We start from the raw sequence: 19,148 nt of genomic DNA, 5'->3' as shown, positions 1-19,148 counted from the left end.
GTGTTATTGTTTACCAGTTATCCAGATACCGATATTCCAGCTGTTAAACGAATAACAGAACATTATCATTAAAAACACAAAAAGAGTATCTAGTGATGGGCAATTAGATTATAGTAAATCATGTTTAACCGTACATTGTCCGAGGTTTGTAAATGGTGCTAAGTGCCAATCGCAGCTAACCTTCATAGTCGGATCAAATGTCAATGTTCAACAAACAATATTCTTAAAATAACTCTTAATCAAACCCAATCATAATTACTTGGAAAAATTGTATCATGGAGCAGATGAAAAGTATATTTTAGTAAATTCATCATAGTCTCATCGACCTGAAAAATTATAGAATTATGAAAAGGTTTTAACTGAAACACATAATTGACACCTGTCGATAATCAAATTATTATCACAAATCATTTGCAAGAGAGCTTTAATTCGTTTCTGGGTCTGTTATTAGACACACTCAAATCAGTCCCAAGTCATAATCAAGTTGGTTGCAATGATTTTTAAAATAATTTAATTTATTCATTATAAAATGAGCGTTAACAGATTATCCATTGCAAACTAACATCAAAACTAGCTCAAACACAGGATGGGCGAACACATATTATACTTAGGATCTAGATGCAGGTTTGTGGTGACTTTCGAGGCTTTCCCACCAGTTGAACACACTAAAAAGCGCTCAAGTGATTGTGAGTATAAATGCATTGGTTTTTGAGTGTTCTGTTCAATTCGTTATTAAATAATGAAAAGTAACTGGTTGCTGAAGATGAGGCCATGATGTAGTTTACTAGTACAAAACAGTAATCAGTATTTTTGTGGTGAACGATTATGCAAATTAACTAATCTGTCAACGTGAGTTCTACTTTTAGTCAGCTACGTTCAAACATAAATTTGCTTCTAGTGTACAGAAACTTTCACAATATGTTCGTTTTATATACCTACAACAAACGACTAGGATTATTGACATTGTGTGTGTGCACTTGTATCGCTTCCGCCATCATTGTCTGGGACAACACGCAATTCAAAAAGATGGGGGCTTTTTTCCTTGATGAACACAGAACCTACATATTGTGGAAATTTCAAATTCAGTGTGCTCTATCTTTAGGAGCTTTTTAAGTTAAGAAACACTGTTAAAAAATACTGCTATTATAATGGAATATTAGATGCAAACCAAGAAAACGTAATTTCCAATGGTTTTTATAATAAAAAGATATCTGAAAATGTTGATAGGTTATATACAATGAAAATATTACTTTAATGGTTACTGTGGTTATAATGCAATCTATTGTTCGTCATGTGACACACCGTTTGTTTGAGTTAATCCACATATTTCACATATGTAAACCGGTCATACTTGTATTCATATGCAGTGTGTAATTGCTACAGATAACCCACAACATCAATCACAGCAGGTACAGCCTCCAACGACTAAGGGTATTTGGATTTCCGATAAAGGTTTTTGAAAAAGTGGGTATTAGAAAGGTATTGAATTATTCATGAGCAAATATCAAAGCATACAACTCATATTTTGTATATCTTAACACACATTCAGCGGTGTGGCCTTGCAATGCAATTAATTTCTGAGTCGTGGCAATAAGTCGTTAATTACATGCTGACAAAAACTGTGACATTTACACTTTACTTATTGTCTTTGGAAAGATAATAATCGATTTCACTCTGATGATACTGTGGTTGGATGTTAGCAATAAACTCTCATTGCTTGTTTTGATATCGCAATTGCATTGGTTATAGAGGTCTAATCGGCTGTGACAATATTGTAATATATTTGGCTGTTGATAATGCAATCGCATTATATGTGATTGTATTGGTGTCTTATCAGTGGTGGCGGCACCGAGGGGAAGGGGGCAGGGGCATTCGCCCCCGAAATGAAGCTGAAACCCTTTGTGTCAGCAAAATGGAATGGAATGACTTTGGTTTAGAGTACCCACGGTGAAATAAAAACACGAAAACATTTTGATTACAAAATGCTAAAATAAAACGAGGATGGGTCCACTATAATAAGTTGCATATTGATTGTGGTAAAGTACACACACATTGAGCATAATCAGGATGTACTATGACCGTGTATCTATTAAGTGGTATGTGAATGTGGGATGTCTATCTCTATCTATCTGTCGATGTATGCAGCAATTGTACTAAGTATTATTATTTTCTTATGGTACTATTTTTTCTGACAGTCTTCGCTTTGTTACTGAATGGTGGTCCGACACAATGAAGAACATTATTATAACAAATACACAAATAAATATTCCCCACAAGGATACTTGCCATGTTTCTGAGGCATTATGTCGTTCTTGATCTGAATAATCAAAATTTAAAACACAGAGAACGTCATTCCATGCACAATGAAACAATCATTCAATGTTGTCTGTAATAGTATTCTGATTCACTGTTATGCTTCTTTGGTCATTCATATAATTATTCGTTTTCGACTAGAGATAATGTGACCTTTACGTCTTGCTATGTTGTCATTGTTGCGTCAGAGTGGCGTCTTAACAATCAACCACAACATTAATTGACAGATATACGCACATAGGCTGTCAGACTGGTATTATCTTTAGGCCTAATGGCATAACATTTGTTTTCTTAAATTGGAGATAACTACGGCAACAATGTGAAGACCAAACATAATTTAGTTTAATCATCATCATTTCGAAATTATGTCAGGATGATATATAATATATTTTCTTGGAAATATGGAAATAATAATCGTTAATTGTTTACAGCACTCTCAGATTGCGGATGCTTAATATTATGCACTGTTTCACAGCATCATTTGTTTACAACAGTGTGAGCAAACGGTTAAAATTGGAAAACGTGTTCTAGTGAATAACGATAAAAACACATTTCAGTTTGTTTGCGAATACATCAATCTCAAAGAACGGCGGTTAAAATTCCGCATTAATTAAAACTAACCTCCAAACAGAATTTAACTGTTTTAGTTGAAGTTCTTATAAACAATGTAAAAAGTGAGGTCCATTGGAGTGTGACTGATTGTAATATCGACTGATAAGGCATGTATATATATATATATATATGTATGTATATATAGCTAGCTACGATGTGATTGGACGGGATTATAATAACGTAGGTATACCAAAGCGAACTACTTGTACACTGTGATAATTATACATATGTATGTAACCAGCCGGTAACTCCAGTGAGATCACCACGTTGCTGTTTCTCATAATGATCAAAGTTAAAGTCTGCTTTGTTCCATTATGGAAAGCCACCATTGGCGATAATAACAGGTTTCAACACAGGGTGACCATGGAAACATACAAAGTTTAAGCAGGCTTGCAAACCCCCTCTCACAAAGTGATTAACCTACCGTCGGGTGTTGTTTTTTTTGTGCTAGCGACAGCGACATATAAGTTCGGGCATTAATTTCCTTCAGTACATATTTTGTTATTTGATTTTTTCATGAAAGTACGATCACTTGTTCATTGCTACATCATCTGAGGTACTGCCCATGGAAGATATGCTGTCATTCTTGCTTGCATTATTGTTATTATTATTATTTTCTCCATGTTTGCAATTCCCTTGTCACTAAACTTAGATTTTATAACATTATGAATGATATAACAAACGAATCATGCAAAAAATGAGTTTGTGCGAAAAAAAAATTAGTGAAACTTTGTTACTTGCAGATTCTGAAACAGAATGATTGCCAATAGCAGTGCCTGAAAACCTGGAAACTCTAACGCTATATTTTACTCGTGTGTGTTTTTACCTTTTAATTAATTTCTCCCTCAAGGACTCAATTTTGTTTCCCCCGATCATTATGATGTTTAAGTATTATACATAAAAATACGTAGTATAAATCTGCTAAAAGTATGCCATCTTTTATTCGAAGGCATACTAACGGGGATTTGGTCAGATAAACATCATAGTGTCACCTATTCTGGGTTGTTACTTTACTCGGTATACCGAAGACTAGTCGTTTCATACATACTTGTCGGTATTACTCCATGATACAATTTTTCTCTGCCACTCAAGTTCTGTTTTTGTCATGTAAAAAACAATATCATACATACCAAAACGACTTTGTGAGAAATCGCAAATATTTTTGCGCAGTAATATTTTGATGGTAACGTTCACTTTATGTATATTTGTCGTATTAATTGTTCATATTTTAATATTTGGCGTAAAATCCGATCAGTAGATATATAAACAAATGACCATATCCGCTGTGTGTTACCAATGTGCGTATTATCTGGTGGCCATGGGTTTAGAAATTAACGTCATTAAAAAAAATCAATGAATCAGTCATTTATTATCTCTATGCAATTAAATTTTGTGTATATTTGTTTGTGTGTAATTATCGCAGTAGTTATGGTTGCTACCATGTTGCACACGTTACGTTCCAAATGCATTGAATACTATGCACACATTTGTTATTACACACACCATAAGAAACTACATTGAATTGAATACATACGTGATGACAAACAAATCCGCATTAACATCCATCTCTCTATCTATTCTGCAATTGTAAATCTAGTTTAGTAACGTGTAATTTAGTATACACATATACTGAAAATAGTCTATACAACAATACATGAACGTGGTCAGGGCTGCAATCTAGCGGATCGACAGAATGCTATCGCTAAAAGCCATGACTATAGAGCGAACTGGAATAGCTCTTAAAGCGCCGAAACTCGTAACACACGTCGTTATCTGGCTGTGTGTCAATAGCTCTTATTGTGTCGGTCTTTAGTCTTCGTAATAGTATTTTATTCATTTCTGTTACATTTGGTGTCATTAAATTTGTTACTTTCAGACATTAGTATTTTTATCCAAAAGCTATGGCTCCTCACGCCATGGCCAGAAAGTTGCATCGTGAAAGCCTACATGTACAACGTCGTTGCTGTGTACCAGCTCTCTGTCTGAGCTTGTCGATGTAAGTTTAAGATCAACGTAGATGTAGATCATTTATTTTGGGACATTATCAACAATGATAATTGCATGTGTAAAACCAAAATTTACTTTTACTGAGAGTATTATTATTCTGTCAGTATTCTCCTTATTTTGAGGCTATACAAAAACTCATATGTCTAGCGTCTGGGGGGATTATCCAAATACTTAGAATATAGGGTAGTTGTCCTCTCATGCTAACACGTATATACACGAAGATGCGTACAAATAATTAAATAAATATTTTACGCATTGTCTCGCTTTCGTAAAGCCACCGTCCCTCAACGGTGTTGAGGGACGGTGGTAAAGCTTGGATTAAAAGCTCGCTAAAGTGTGATTGTGTTGTCGTAAATGTGTAAATCAGAAGTGAAATTCATCTTTGACAAGAAATTAAACATCATGTATAAGTAGTACTGATTATACTACAAAATTAGAAAGTTTAAAGCGGAAGGGTCGTCACTTGCGCACGCGCGGGAATTGAGTTCCAAGCGACGATGACAACACACATTAAAAACGCAAAGGCTCATGGGTTGACGCTTGTTTGTGAACAATGACACGTCATGGACATCTGACGCATGCGCAGGTGACGACTTCCCTGCTTCAACTGTTACATTTCGTGTTTCATGGTTCATGAGTCGTGTGGGGGCGCTCTCAGTGGGAGCTAACAGATTTTAAACCATAGAAGCTTCCAATAGCACAAATACAAATAGCGGATATACCTGTAATTACTGGTCGATCTATCGGTTATTATTTGAAATTGATACTTGTTTTATCACTATGAACTTTTAATTTGTCAAGAGTGGTCACCAATTTGTAAAAGTAAACATTATGCTGACCACTATTTACACGTTTAAATGACGTATACAGAATGCAAATAAAGATAGAATAGAATACATTAATAACTCTGATAACCTGTCATCAATTTAAGATAATACATTGAACTATCGACGATAGAAGGTGGCGTTAGGGTTATACTCTAACTACACACATTTACATTCGTCAGTCTAAGATTTATTCTATAAAATGCATTGCCATTTAAGTCGGTACATTCTACACACTCACATTATATACAAGCACAATTAATTACATTTACACTGAGATGCGAAAAAAGAGCGATGTATTGCTAGTGTAGTAATGTTTACTCAGAGTTTTATCATTTCTCAGTGAACTCGAAGATTTGTGAATAGTAATTTTTTTTAAATAAATTATTCAACCTGACATTTTTGTTCGCGGAATGTAGCAGGTTTGTAGCTCAGTCAGCCCACAGAGATTCATTGTGTATATCGTGTGCGTTCAAGTTGAGGGCAGTATACTAGACAGATGATTCAGTTATGTGCACATACACAGCATAGACAAGACAGATCGGGTATTTTTTTATTTAAAACAGCTTTGCCACGTATTGCGGGGTGAATGCTAGGATGAAAGGATTTTGAAAGGTTGATGTACTTTGTGCGTCTGAGGTCATTACATATGTTCGCTTTAATTTGACCGTCGGCCGGGTTGTTGTGCTATGGCTGCCTGAGAATATTCATTCACAAAATGTTTACTAAATTATTTGACATAAGGTGATTGCACATTCAATACTATCTTAACCGATCATTCAAAACAGTGTGCTCAGTTTGTATTGTACATACGTAATGACAAACAAACCCACATTGACATCCATCTCTCTATCTATTCTGCAATTGTAATTCGAGTTTAGTTACGTGTCATTTAGTATGCGCATACACTGAACATTTTAACTGTTACATTTCGTGTTTCATTGTTCATGAGTCGTGTGGGGGCGCTCCCAGTGGGACCTAACAGATTTCAAAACCATAGAAGCTTCCAATATCACAAATACAAATCGCGAATATACTTGTAATTTACCGAACGGTTATTATTTGAAATTGATACTTGTTTTATTACTATGAGCTTTTAATTTGTCAAGAGTGGACACCAATTTGTAAAAGTAAACATTATGCTGACCACTATTTACACGTTTAAATGACGTATACGGAATGCAAATAAAGATAGAATAGAATACATTAATAACTCTGATAGCCTGCCAACTTAAGATAATACATTGAACTATCGACGATAGAAGGGGCATGGCGTTAGGGTAGTTAATTTTGTTTAAATAAATTATTCAACCTGACATTTTTGTTGGCGGCATATATCCGGTTTGTTTGAACCCACAGAGATGCATACGTATACCGTGTGCATTCAAGTTGAGGGCAGTATACTAGACAGATTATGTGCACGTGCACAGCACAGACAAGACAGGTCGGGTATTTTTTTTATTTAAAACAGTTTTGACGCATATCGCGAGGAGAATGCTGGGATGAAAGGATTTTGAAAGGTTGCTGTACTTAGTGCGCCAGAGGTCATTACATATGTTCGCTTTAATTTGAATGTCGGTTGTTGTGCTATGGCTACCTAAGGATATTCATTAAAAAAATTACATGTTTACTAAATTATTTGACAGAAGGTGATTGCACATTCAATAATATCTTAACCGATCACTCAAAACAGTGAACTCAGTTTGTATTCAAAATCACACAGTAATCTCTCGCGTCATACTATATGAGTAACGCAAGATCTCTTGGCAATTATCATATTCCTCGTATTGCCGATGATCCCGTACCCCGTTTACCATATTTGGTAAACGCGTCTATTTCCTGGAACTACTTTCTGTTTACAAACAACGCGCGTAATTTGTGTCTGCGCTTCGATAATGGCTGACGATATTATTCTGTGGGTAGGAAATATACCGAAAGACCAGCTGGACTCATTATTACCCTGACGAAAGCCGGCATTCCACCATAACCAATGCAATCATAAATATAACTGGTCACAAAAACGTGTCAAGTTTACAGCACTACGATACTCACATTCAGCTGGCATCGGTGTTGCTGGATACACCCAGCGACACCGATGCCAGCTGACTGTGACGATACTGTCGCTCAACGGAAGATCATCGGCGCATTTCAGATATTCTTAGTTGAGCTACGCCAGAATCTGGAACTGTAAACCAAACTGCTTCCTGTCAAGCAATTGTTTCCCGTTCACCGACTATGGTTTTTAACAACGCAATAGCCGTATCCAGTCCGTAAAGAATAAAAGAACACCTGCTCGAAAATAATATGTTTACTTCGCGCTCGAGCATATTGATTGACACTCATAAATAACTAAACTAATCATAAAGCAACGTTCCTTTCATGAGCGCAGCACAGAGCGCATGTTATAAATGCAGCGACCGCAGTAACACGTAACGAATGATTTTTGCAGGTGACAATGTTCAATTGTGACTGATAACACGACTAGTAGTAGGGAAGTCGAGGGTAAAAGCAGATAACAATTTTCATCCTGAGAAAATAGTCCTTTCTTGAGAATTTACAGAATTATTTAATTTTCAGTTGGAAAACAATCTAAAAAGTGAAAAAATCTCCATTGAATAGCTAGGCCAAAACATAACAAATTAACAGGATTGGGGTTGTGATTTAACAAACATTGTATGTATATATGCTTTCCAGGTTACATATTATTGTAAATACACACGAGTAAATGTATGTGCTAATAATGCAGTCTGTGAAAGGTTACAGCTGCCGATGTATATTTATACAAACCTAATATCCATCTCTCCTAGCTAGTTACCAAGCAGCTTTTACAACTTCCTCTGACACTTTCCCAGACAATTCATTTACTGTTCTAGACGCAATATTTACATACACGTGACCAAGTCTTTAGTTGGACTAAACTATTATATTTGAAGGGCATAATTGGCTAATTCGCCCGGTTTAAATTATTCGTAATTGTAAAATTGTTCGTTATTATACATTTTTATACCATGAACGTATTATTTATTCTTTTTATTTATTTTTTATGTAACAATCTTGCCTTTTTTTAAACAAAATTCAATGTATGCTAACCCTTTATAAATTATCTGAGTCAATGCATTAGATATGAGCAGATATTGGGAAAGCGCCCTCATGTGGTGAACCCTGTACAGGCTTCATCCCAATATGGCGTCATTCTATGCAGGTCAGTGTTGTTTTCATATGCAGATTTAATATGAATATATTTACTGTACAACTTTGCCATCCATTGCTGAATCTGATCAATCTGTTACTGCCAGAGTTTAGATAACACTCAGATGTAGTTTTGAGGATGAAATGTCTCATATTTTCCCAGTTATTTACATTTGTTGATATATGTTTTTATGAGGTTTGTATTCCAATGTATAGCGTACTGTTGTCCCTGACAACCAAAATTGTCATAGATTTATTTAGACATTTTCGGATCAGCTGGCCTATTGATGCCAGGTAGCTAAGAAATACATTGGAATGCATGCTGTGTATTCTGAAACTATGATTTTGAGAAACTGTTGTGACTATTCGATATGTGCATATTTGCAGTGCATATTTCCAACAACCTGTCAAGTGAGAATTCTGTATTAATGTATTGGTTATGTCGCAAGTGAAAAATGAACTTTCCACTACCTCCAGAGCATTGAAGCCCCGTCTCAGTTATTTATTTATTTTATGTGATCGCAGAAGTCTACAAAAAAATCACACAACGCAGTCACGTCCCGAAATCTGCGTCACATATGTTTTGAAAGTTTTTTTCAAAATGATAAAACTTATCAATGAAAAATGATCAATACATAAAGAACATCACTAAACCCGCGATGAGATTTCCCTGCAACACTCGCAATCAGATTATTCTTTTTCTGAGCGGAAATATCACTGAGAGTATTATTATTCTGTAGACGCTTGTTTGTAAACAATGACACGCCTTGGTCGTCTGTCGCATGCGCAGGTGACGACTTCCCCGCTTCAACTGTTACATTTCGTGCTTCATGGTTCATGAGTCGTGTGGGGCGCTCTCAGTGGGAGAAGATTTCAAACCATAGAAGCTTCCAATAGGACAAATACAAATAGCGGATATACCTGTAATTACTGGTCGATCGATCGGTTATTATTTGAAATTGATACTTGTTTTATTACTATGAACTTTTAATTTGTCAAGAGTGGTCACCAATTTGTAAAAGTAAACATTATGCTGACCACTATTTACACGTTTAAATGACGTATGCAGAATGCAAATAAAGATAGAATAGAATACATTAACTCTGATAGCCTGTCAACTTAAGATAATACATTGAACCACAGTCCCTCTGGGGACTGTGATTGAACTATCGACGATAGAAGGTGGCGTTAGGGTTATACTCTAACTACACACATTTACGTTTATCAGTCTAAGATTTATTCTATAAGATTCATTGCCATTTAAGTCGGTACATTCTACACACTCACATTTTACATAAGCACAATTAATTACATTTACACAGAGATGCGAAAAAAGAGCTATATCCTGCTAATGTAGTAATGTTTACTCAGAGTTTAATCCCTTCTCAGTAAGAACTCGAAGATTTGTGAATAGTTTTTGTTTTTTTTTTTTTTTTTAAATAAATTATTCGACCTGACATTTTTGTTGGCGACATGTAGCCGGTTTCTATCTCACTGTCAGCCCACAGAGATTCATATGTATACCGTGTGCATTCAAGTTGAGGGCAGTATACTAGACAGATGATTATGTGCATGTACACAGCATAGACGGGGCGGGTATATTTTTTATTTAAAACGGTTTTGACGCATATCGCGAGGTGAATGTTGGGATGAAAGGACTTTGTAAGGTTGCTGTACTTTGTGCGTCAGAGGTCATTACGTATGTTCGCTTTAATTTGAATGTCGGTTGCTGTGCTATGGCTGCCTGAGGATATTCATTCAAAAAATGACATGTTTACTAAATTATTTGACATAAGGTGATTGCACATTCGATAATATCTTAACCGATCACTCAAAACAGTGAACTCAGTTTGTATTCAAAATCACACAGTAGTCTCTCGCGTCTCTCGCGTCATAACGCAAAATCTCTCCATGCAATGACTGAGTAAGCGTATTCTGTCAAAAAGAACACCTGCTCGAAAATGATATGTTTACTTCGCGCGCGAGCATATTGATTGACACTCATCAATAACTAAAATAATCATAAAGCAATGTTCATTTTATGAGCGTAGCACAGAGGCCATGTTAATGCAGCGACCGCAGTAACACGTAGCAAATGCTTTTTGCAGGTGACAATTTTCAATTGTGACTGATAACACGACTAGTAGTAGGGAAGTCGAGTGAAAAGGCAGATAACAATTTTCATCCTGAGCAAATAGTCCTTTCATGAGAATTTACAGAAGTAGTTAATTTTCAGTTGGAAAACAATGTAAAATGTGACAAAATCTCCATTGAATAGCTAGGCCAAAAAATAACAAATTAACAGGATTGGGGTTGTGATTTAACAAACATTATATGTATATGTGCCTTCCTAGTTACATATTATTGTAAATACACACGAGTAAATGTATGTGCTAATAATGCAGTCTGTAAAAGGTTACAGCTGCCGATGTATATTTATACAAACCTAATATCCATCTCTCCTAGCTAATTAACAAGAAGCTTTACAACTTCCTCTGACACTTTCCCAGACAGTTACTATCCTAGACGCAATATAGTTACATACACGTGACATATTCTTTAGTTAGACAACACTATTATATTTGAAAAGTATATTTGGCTGATTCGCCTGGTTTAAATTATTCGTAAGTTTTTCAAAATGATAAGTCTTATCAATAAAAATATACCTAAACCCACGATGAGATTTTCTAATTAAAAGTATGCTTTACAATTAAACCAAATCATGTAGAAAAGAACACTCGCAAGTAGATTGACAAGGGCATATCGAAATTGCAGTCACAAATATTGATTTTATACCTAAAATGAGAATATAATTTAAAACCCCAACTAACCTATTGAGGAATCTAGGGAAGTCTATGGGTCTTTGTCATTGGGTAAAGGCTGTAGCTATTGTGTATATGTAAATATTTTGCAGTCACTGCAACTGAACAACTTTGAATAAATACAAATCATGCGCGAACATTCGAATGTTACCGTCATCGGTTGAAATAAGATAAAACAGATAACAATCTTCTTCCTCAGCAAAACAGTTCCCTCTTGAGATCAAAAATAACAATTAAAGCAGATTTTACAGAAGTGGTTAATATCCATCAGTGAGAACGGAAGTTGGAAAACAGCCTAAAAAGTGAAAAAAATCTCCGTTGAATAGCTAGTCCAAAAAATAACAGATTAATAGGACTGGGATTGTGATTTAACAAACATTATATGTATATGTGCCTTCCAGGTTACATATTATTGTAAATACATACGAGAAAATGTGTGTGCTAATAATGCAGTCTGTAAAAGGTTACAGCTGCCGATGTATATCTATACAAGCATAATGTCCTTCTCTCCTAGTTAATTACCAAAGAGCTTTACAACATCCTCCGACACTTTCCCAGACAATTCATTTACTGTCCTAGACGCTATATAGTTACATACACATGACATAGTCTTTAGTTGGACAACACTATTGTATTTTAAGGGTAATTTAATTAGATATTTCGCCCGGTTTAAATTATTCGTAATTGTAAAATTATTCATTATCATAATTTCTTCTTAATACTCAAAGAGCATCACTAAACCCACGATTAGATTTCCTAATTATAAGTATGCTTTACCATTAAGCAACGTAAACAAGTACACTCGCAAACAGATGATTCTCTTTCTGGACGGAAACATCAGGTTATATTTCCATATAGAATTTGCAGTGGGAAATATTGATGTCATACTTAAAATGGCAATATAATTTAAAAGCCCAACTACGTAATCATCAGGATCATAGAGTCAATAACCTTTATCGAGGAATCAAATGAAGTGTATGGATGTTGCTAAGTGTTTTGCCATTGGCTAAAGGCTGTGGCTAATGTGTGTATGTAAATATTTAAAATAATAACGTTGACAAGTATGAACAAAACAATATGTTTTGTATCAATCACGTGACGTTAGATAGACTGTAACTATCAATACATCTGTTCAAATATGTCTATTATTTTCGATATCAAATTTCGATTTACCACTCTCAAAAGCTCGGATACATTTGCCTTTGTAAAAATCAACGATTTCTAGTGTCATTTCTTTGTTCGACGCAAAATATATAGTTCATCATTTACCAGTAGGTAATATTGATTTGACAAGAAAATTTGACAAATGATGTCATCAATATTTTTAACAACATATGTAATTCATATATTAATTAATTACACAATTAACCTCGTGTTGTCGTTCACGAAATATAACGTATTTAATTAAAAGAGTTACGGTTCTTGGCACATTAGGTAATGCATTTAATTGTTTTGACTCTGAGCAATAAAATATTGTGAATGCAAATGAACGTGTTAAAACAAACTTCTCAGTCTCTCTCAACGTATAACTTTCATATATTAAGGCTCATTCAGTTAATCGAAATATAGTTTTGCATGAAATTTTGCATTTTAAAATGATCCCAAATATTAATGCAAATGTATAAAATGCAAATGTATAAAATATAATTTCACGATGTAACCAGAATATTATCAGAAGTTTTAAAATCTATGATACGTAATGCTGCTGCAATGAACTCCATTGATCTCAAGATATATAGTATATAATAATGATCTTCCTAGGAATTACAGATGTGTTTTATTCAGATATATGTAAAATATTAATGTCATTTCCTACTGAATGCTTCACTCACCCAACGGAAGAATCCACTCACATAAATGTCGCAGACAAAAAAGAGAAAAAAACTGTTGTTGCCATAGTAACTAAAATAGCACTTACTGATTATAAATAATGAACACCGCGACAGAAGAAAACGCTTCCGACTATCTGGGTGAATGAGTATAGTGATAGTCTTATACACGTTTGACATTTACAGTTGCACACACGTTCATATATTTGATAAGTAATATTTATGTATTTAATAAGTAATAGTGTCTGTGTTTAAAAACATGTCAACAACGCATCACAGGGTCCGAATAATCAATCTTCATCTACGTGTCAAGATTAGACGCCGCCAATGTATCAAGTTAATTCGATATTCACTTAAAACGTAATGCAAAACGTTATCATAATTTCATTATTATCTTCCATTCGAGTACAATATATTCTGTTTAATATTCATTTAACGTATATACTGTCGGTCCATACTTTTATTTGCTGTAAAAGTAAATAATACCAGTCACGATGCTTTATTTGTAAATGTGTGCGGTTTCCTCAGAACACAATCTTACTACACAAACGTAGACATATCATTAGTCTGTATTGGAAACAACCACAGTAGAGATATCACGTCAGATTCTCAGTATGAAGTCACCTGCGCATGCGTCAGATGACCATAGCGAGTCATTGTTTACAAACAAGCGTTTACTCTAAAACCTCTAACAATTACAGTTTTATGATTCATTCCATATTACAATGTAAATATGTTTTTTTCCAAGGAAGATGGCAATGGCTTATCCATCATTAAAAGTCGTTCCTAAATTATTCAATGTAAAGCGCTACACAAAAGTAAAACTATTGTAATTTTCTTCATTTTTACATATTTGATAATTTAAGTCACGAGGATGTAGAAAATAGATTAAAAAATATTCGCACGTGTAAAAAAAAGTAGCATTCTATTTTATCTTTGAAGAGATAAAACAGTGTGTCCCTGAGCTGGGCAGTTAAAGAAATACCTCATCATAAACTTGCTCACAGTTACATACACTACAAATAATTATGAATATATTATACGGATTTTTACAATTATATAATAATTACCTTCATTCTTCCAAAATTGGCATTATTGTGCGAAAATGTAATTAATCAACTAAAAGAGAATCATTTCTCCAAATGTCTGTAAAAAAAATCTATAATTCCATCTTCTCATGTTTACAGATGTACAGACATATATTGGGAAACTATTGTTCTCTGTATACATAATTGCAGCTTGTTCCTTTACCTGCATTAATAGACATATGTAAATGTGTTCTAGCGTTGTATGTCTGACTGTACTACTTTTTTAATAAATACAATTGGATTGCAACTGGTATGTGTTTATGCTGATTACGTTATTTTAATGCAAATAGCATTCCTATGTACTTGTTAAATCGATATATTTGACTTGTACATATTCATAATATAACAGAGTTATCGAATCGTCGGTTCTACTCTGCAATATTTTATGTGTCATTTTGTTGAATTGAGTCGGTTTAATTGACACTCAGTACTCGTCTAATCAAAACTATGAAACAAATATAATTTGGTTATAATTACATAAAATACAAATCATTAAATGTGTTCAATAATACTTGTTTTTTCAATTTCGATTTTTAGGAATTTTTAAGTTTTTGAGAAGCTTGTCTTTTTATTGATTCAGTCTCGTGTGGAAAGCTATATCATGGAACTACTCGTTTTACATATGTAGATTTTATTCCAAATCGCATCAAATTTCTCACTCATTTTTGTGCTATAAACACCAATTTAAGGTATTTATGGCCATCTTAACAGTTAGTTGTGATGATTGCCGCCAGAAAGTCTCTATCAGTGGTCATGGATCTGCATCGGCGAAGGTAACATCTGGAGTACTATTCAAATTTACATATGTTTGGCCAGAAAGCGGACATTGAGTGTAACAACACTAGCTAATATGATTGAGTCCATGTGAGCGAAACTATTTATCGAATTACGACTGACTTTCTCTTTCAAAAAAGTAAAATACAGCCTGTTAAATCATCTAAAAAGTTGTATTCTTCAAACGTTTAGTGGCACTGAGATTGATTTTTTAAAAGTCTGTATAGAATCGTTGGTTGAATGTCACATAACATAATATTAAAATCAGTTAGGCAATATATCTTGTTAACAACATCGTTTCCAATTGTGTTTGAATATATATTGATGAAGGAATGAATGGGTGAAGCTTCACTTCATATATACGCAGACATACATATACACAACCCTACACACACGTGTGTACACACATACATGTGTGCGTGTGTTGAAGGCCTGTGCATTGTTATTCAAATTATTTCCTCAATTCAAAATACAGAGACAATGACGATTTCAAATATCAATAGTTCAAATAGTGTTATCCCTCAAAAGCAGATAATGAAGTAGTATTGTGTTTTTGCCAAATAAAAGCTCAGTTCAGTTATCCATTATCGTACGTGGGTCATATGTTTAAAGTGCCTGTGAAATGGCTGCTATTTTCACGCCTAAAATTATCATTTGATACATAAATATTATTAATTTTTATGTTTCTAAGCATGAATTATTTTTTTTAAGTGAAAAAATGTGTTTTAAACTCAGTCTACGGCAACTTTATTTTTGTGTATTTTAAAACGAGGCTCTCATTAGCTTCTCATTTGCATACAGAAATTCCCCTTGTGACGTCAGAAGGGGAAGTCGCATGGCAGCTTGCATTGCCGATACGTGTAAATAAGGCAAATTTCTTGTGCAGTTTTCTTGTGCAGTCTTTGACTAAATTGTCACTTATGTACTTGTTCGTCGAGGAAGAATGGACCATAATGAACACATAGTATCAATTTTTGTTGCATGGGGTTGAGTTAGATGCGAAATATGTCCGTTCTGGTGTAGCTGGTCACCGTGATCGTCACCGACACCGGCGCACGTTTGTACATTGTCGCTGAACAAAATAGAATTTGACGTCGGAATTATCTCGTTATTTAGCAGGTTACTAGGCACGTCACTACACTGTTTTATTTCATCGATCGTCTGAGTAAAACTTTCAAAATTAAAATAAAAGAGAACATATTTTGACATTCTAAATATTAGACTATAGTGATCACTATAAAATAATTAATAAAACGACAAATCACAGTTACTAAATAAATGACAACCGCGTGGAAATAAATTGACATTTTGTTGAAATAGGTGAACGCGTCGGGTCACGACGAGGGCAAGGGCGTTAAAAGCGGCGTTTAATTGGATAACAAAAATAATCGAGATCAACACACATACAGATAAATGCAGAGTGGATTCGAGTTAGCGTGATCCATGGCGTGATTGTCATAATTATAACATCATATTAAAACTTCATTTGGTGGAAACACATCGACCAAGCCCGAATTCTTATTTCATAAATTATTACGCAGATCAAGCTGCAAGCATGGAGGTAAAAAAAGTACAGAGGTGTGAATTCGACATTCAACACCAATCACCAAACAATTCAGAAACTGTTAGCCTTCGAAAATGAAAACAATTAGAAGTGTGTAAGGTCTGTGTAATTTCCTGTTTGTCCGACGCTTCGTTTTCGTATCACTGTCAAAATTATTGCTACCTTTTACCTAACAGGGACTAAACGATAAAACGATAATCACGATCGCAAAAAAAGTCAACTCATTTGAAACACTTGCCGGACGTCCATCTCTCTTCTAAAATCCGCCTCGGTGATCAGGGGCTGGTCCGGAACCTATTTCTTTCAAAAGTGTTGCGCCAGGTTTACGTTAAGTGGCTTTCGTCCACTGATGTCGCACCTTCGGATCGATTAGAAACGTGTGAATACATACACTATGACTATACGTTTCACTGCAACTGCCCACAACACAACACAACAACTAAAAACTCTCTCTCTCTCAAAAAAAAAAAAAATAGACAAAAAAAAAAAACGCCGACCGAAAAATGTATATCGTTTAAAACTATACTGAATGACCAGTGTTATTAAGGCTCTGGGTATGACTTCCTCTCACATTTTTGTCATTTGGTGGAGCACTTTCGGCGAGAGTCGGAAATCCGGAAACAGTCGACCGTTTCAGGATAGGTGGGCGTGGCTACAACACGAGAAATATCCCAAATGCACTTGGATACGAGTAATCATTTTCAACAAAAACATCAATAACTGCCCATTTCAGTGGGACACAGATCTAAAATGGGAAACGTGAGGGTGGGCATTGCACAGGCACTTTAAGTATCCTCTTTTTTCACGTTTTGTATAGGCAAAATGTTGTTGCCAGACTTGCTTTCTGAGAACAAGGCAGGGATTTGCAACATGTCATATTGTCGATGTATTTCCACGTAATGACGTTCTGTTGTCTATAGTTTTTATAAAATGTCCGAGCTATTTATATTTATTGATTTGATTGAATTATTTATATATTAAAAACACTCCTGTGTGCAATACTATACTAATACACAGTGTAGCGTCGTTTGTCGGTGCTGCCGAGATAATATATGAGCGTGTACGCGGTATTCTCGTAAAGTAAGTACATTCGAATTTCACGTCATACTGCCGACAATTCATAGATTTCCATTGATCTCCAGTCGACGCTAAATACGGAAACTGAATTGGAAACTTGCACTAAAATTGAAATGATTTATTTATTAATTTCTTATTTTTATAATATTCCAAGATTGTTTTAATGTTCTAAACCTTTATTTTGGCTTGATCATTTAAATAACAATAAATTCGACTTGTCTAATCCTTTACAAACATAAAAGCACGGTTCGCTCGCTTATGGAAAGAGCTTAGGTGATATGTATTGTTTTCTTATCATCTATTACTGGACTTCACTTAACCTGTATGTCATTATGCTGTATTGTTGTATTTAAGTTACAATTAAAACACAATACTAGGAGGTACAATAATTGTGTATTAATTAACACTACAATAACTGTATACCAATATGTGTATATTCATATACACCAACTTTGGCCATGTTCTTTAAATGCTCATGTTTGATATCCTACAACGAATTATTGATATCGAGACAGAAAGTCCAAAGTGTGAGATATGGTTTATGTACTAACGTGTACTGGACGCGGCTTGCACTTGGCAAAAACAATTACAGTGTTAGTCTATATCCAAAACAAGACTATTACAATTTCTGTAAAAAGTAAAATGAAAATGAAAGCTATCCAGACAAATGTCACATGGCAAACAGCGAGTGCATTAACGGAATCACTAAATATAAACGTTGTCGCCTCTTAGTCGCCACTAAAAGCATTTTGCATAAATAAACAATCATCCAAATTAAAATGATATTTAAAAAGTTTTTCTTAATTTACGATGTTTGACACATATGGCTAGTGAAAGTGCCAAATATAGAAAACGACCAAATAATATTTTGCGAGTCATGATGGCAATTTAAAACTATACGCACGTTATGCAAATACTTTACTTGTATGTTAAAGCTGAGGGTCGTCGTCTGCGCACGCGCGGGAATTGAGTCCAAAACGACGATAACAACACACGCTAAAAACGTAAAGGTTCATGGGTAGACGCTTGTTTGTAAACAATGACTCGCT

At 34.7% G+C, this 19,148-nt stretch overlaps 1 long non-coding RNA gene across 1 annotated transcript; it reads right to left on the bottom strand.

Moving 5' to 3' along the window:
- Positions 1-3: 3 nt before the first annotated feature.
- Positions 4-3,022, bottom strand: LOC144360293 (uncharacterized). Its single transcript, XR_013422186.2, has 2 exons — positions 2,935-3,022; positions 4-40 (listed from the first exon to the last, which is right to left on the bottom strand). It is a non-coding gene; the product is annotated as an uncharacterized LOC144360293 (long non-coding RNA).
- Between the last annotated feature and the right edge of the window lie 16,126 nt (positions 3,023-19,148).

This window comes from Saccoglossus kowalevskii, chromosome 7 (assembly GCF_978046115.1).
Source record: "Saccoglossus kowalevskii chromosome 7, keSacKowa6.1, whole genome shotgun sequence".
NCBI lineage: Eukaryota > Metazoa > Hemichordata > Enteropneusta > Harrimaniidae > Saccoglossus > Saccoglossus kowalevskii.
The sequence above is the reverse complement of the archived record's forward strand: the minus strand, read 5'-3'. Positions and strand labels throughout refer to the sequence as shown.